This window comes from Trichosurus vulpecula, chromosome 2 (assembly GCF_011100635.1).
Source record: "Trichosurus vulpecula isolate mTriVul1 chromosome 2, mTriVul1.pri, whole genome shotgun sequence".
Classification (NCBI taxonomy): domain Eukaryota; kingdom Metazoa; phylum Chordata; class Mammalia; order Diprotodontia; family Phalangeridae; genus Trichosurus; species Trichosurus vulpecula.
In genome coordinates this window covers 20,423,999-20,427,573 of record NC_050574.1, presented here as the reverse complement: position 1 = coordinate 20,427,573, position 3,575 = coordinate 20,423,999, and positions in this window count along the sequence as shown.

Genomic DNA, 3,575 nt, shown 5'->3' with positions numbered 1-3,575 from the left:
GGGAAAAATAGAATAGAAGGAAACACACAGTAATAATAACTGCGACTGTGAATGGGATGAGCTCACCCATAAAATGGAAGCAGATAGTAAAATGGATTAGAAACCAGAATCCAAGAATATTTTGTTCATTAGAGACATACTTGGAACAAAAAGATACACACGCAGAGCTAAAATAAGGAAATGGAGAATTATTATTATGTCATATCATTATGTTTCAGCTGAAGTAAAAAAGTCAGGGGTAGCAAACATGATTTCAGACAAAGCAAAATCAGAAATAGATCTAATTAGAAGTGATAAGCAGTTATGGTGGGAGAAAGATGAAATGAGTGAAAAAAAAGTTTGAGCTTCTGAGCATATCAATTTATTAAGTAATACATGAAAATTGCCTAACAAATCAGGACCAATGGCACTAGATCATGAATACAGAGGCAGACAGATTTTTTTTTACATTAAAAACAATGAACTAAATAAGACCAATTAATTAAGAGAAAAAAATTAACCAGGATACAAAATTAGGTAATCTGATAGCTAGACTAGGGACTTTCCAAGTTGGGAGAGGGACTGTGAACTGGGGCAAGTTCCTAAAATCAGAAAAAGGGGTGTCCCACTTCTCCCAAGTGTCTGTATACAATTAAAGGAACATGGAAACTATAACGGATTGAACAGTATGGGGCCAGTTTTCAGATAAGATATAAGGGTTGCTTGAGGTGTATAATTGTGAAAAAAAACCCCTGCATCAATCTTCAGATCTGATGATTTCTGGTCAGCATAATGTAGATCCTTAGTTAAGGATCTGTAAGCAAGAGGTGTAGGTGGTCCAGCTTCCCAGCCACACAAGTCTAGGTTGAAACAACACAACTAACTCTTCTCACAATTCCCACACTTGAATAAAGTTTTCTCACAAGACAGAAATTGGACTAGACCTACAATTGAATAGAAGGGGAACTGAGCTAGCTCCAGAATTGAGTCACAAGATGGAGTAATTGTGGTTCACTCAATTCCCACTACCACTTGGTGTTCTAATCCCTTCAGTCTCCTCACAGGAAAACTACATTTTGCTAAAAGGTACCATAGACGATGAAGCAATATAAATACTATACACATATACACACGAATATATACACATATGCACACACACATATATATACACATATGTATATATGTACGTATATATACATACACACATGTATGTATGTATGTATCAAATGGTATAGCATCCAAATTCTTAAAGTAAAAATTAAATGAGTTACAGCAGGAACTAGGCAGTAAAACAATAATAGTGGGGGATCTCAACTTTTCCCTCTCACAGTTAGATGTCTAACCAAAAAATCAACAAGAAGGAAGTTGAATAGAATTTTTAAAAATTTAGAAATGAAAGATCTCAGGAGAAAATTAAATGGGAATAGAAAGGAATATACCTTTTTACTCAGTGGTACATGGCACCTATGCAAAAATGGACTATGTGCAAGGGCATTAAAAACCTCACAACCAAAAGTAGAAAAGCAGAAATATAAAATGCATCCTTTTCAGATCGTAATATAATAAAAATTATATTTAATAAATGGCCATGGAGACAGATTAAAAATTAATTGGAAACTAAATAATCCTACAGAACAAGTAGGTCAAAGAACAAATCATAAAAACAATAATTTAACTAAAAAATGACAACAATGTGACAACATACTAAAATTTATGGGATGCCACCAAAACAATACTTAGGGGAAAAGGTATACCTCTAAATACTTATCCTGTCTATATTTTTTTATACATAGTTGTTTTCATATTGTTTCCACCATCAGGAGCTGGGACTATTTTTACCTTTCTTTGTGCCCCCAGTGCATAGCACAGTGCTTGGCATATAGTAGGTGCTGAGTAATGTTTGTAGACTTGACTTGGCCCAGTGAAGCCATGCAGCCAGCAGGCACTGCCCTATGTATTGCTTGACCTTCATACTCAATTTCTCTGAAACTTACTAAACTTTCAAAGGCAGATGAGCTGGAGTCTGGCAGGCTATGAAGGAATTCCAGCTGTGGACCAGCCAAGAAATCACTGGCCCAGGTGTGAGAATAATCTGGTGATGTGAGCAGTGTTCTGGCTGCATTGTTAGCTTTCTGACCCCACGTGAGCAATGCTAGTAAAAGAGAGGGAAAGTGGCATAGTGGATAGAGGACCATTCTTGGAATCATGCAGACCTGGGTTCAAATCTTGTCTGTGACATGTATTGGCTATGTGACCCATGGCAATTCACTTAATCTCTGGCTCTAAGTAAATCTCTAAGATTATAAGTGAGTTGCCATTCTGTATCCATGGAAGATGTTTTCACATCAGGAGTTTCCTACATAGATCTTGACCAAGGACTATCCAGATCCATGTGGGCAGGGGGTGGTGCAGTGGATACAGTGCTGGTTCTGGAGTCATGAAGATGTGAGTTCAAGTCTGACCTCAGACATTTACTAGCTATGTGACCTGGGCAAGTTACTTAACCCTGTTTGCCTGTTTCCTCATCTGTAAAAGGACTGGAGAAGGAAATGGCAAACCACTCCAGTAACTTTGCCAAAAATTATTTTAAAAATCCCGAAATGGGATCATGAAGAGCCAGACACAAATGGAATGACTAAACAACAACTATAGATAGATATATGTATATATATGTGTGTAAGTATACCCATAAATATATAAATGTCTGTATATATATTTACACAGGCACATGCAAATATATAATTAAACACACGACTTTTTTTTTGTATTTCCAACAAATATTTTTGAGATTCAAAGGAAAGCCTGGTCATTACTTTTATAATCATAAACCCAAATGAGAGTCAACAAACCAAGAGAAGCACAGAACCAACTGAATTACTATAATTTTAAATCTTCAAGTCAAAGATGAAACTCTTAACTTTTTTACTTAAAAAGCATGCCAGTTAGACAATGAACTGTTGATATTAATTTAGCTCAGTCCTTGTACATCGATGAATCTGCCTCTCCTGGATTTGCTACTTGCTATGGGTTCCAATGGGTTCCAATCATTCTAAACATACAGATGTGTCAAGGATTGTTCAGATACCCAGCCATCTCTAGGGCACTTAACCTGCCTGACCATCTTGGGAATTGGTTAGACAAAGGAAATTGGCTTTTTTTTTTTCAGTTAACTCAGTGAAAACTTTCTGCATTTATTCATTCATTCAAATGCTCATTAAGCACCTACTTTGTACAGAGCTTGGAGCCAGACACTGGCTTATAAGATTTATACATCTGAAAACTGGCCCCATACTGTTCAATCAGTTATTGTTTCCATATATAAGTTATAGAAGACATGGGCCTTGCCCACATGGAACTTACTGTCTATTAAGGGGTTAATATTACAGAGATGACCATAATATACAATAATACACGATAAGTGCTTTAGAGAGGTACAAAACAAAGTGAGGGTCAGGGGACAAGATCATTATCAATAGAGAAAGTTGTGCAGTAGATGTAGCACTGGGTCTGGAGTCAGGAAGACCTGAGTGCAAATAAGCTTCAGACATTTACTAGCTATGTGACCCTAGTCAAGTCACTTCACCTCTGCCTCAGTT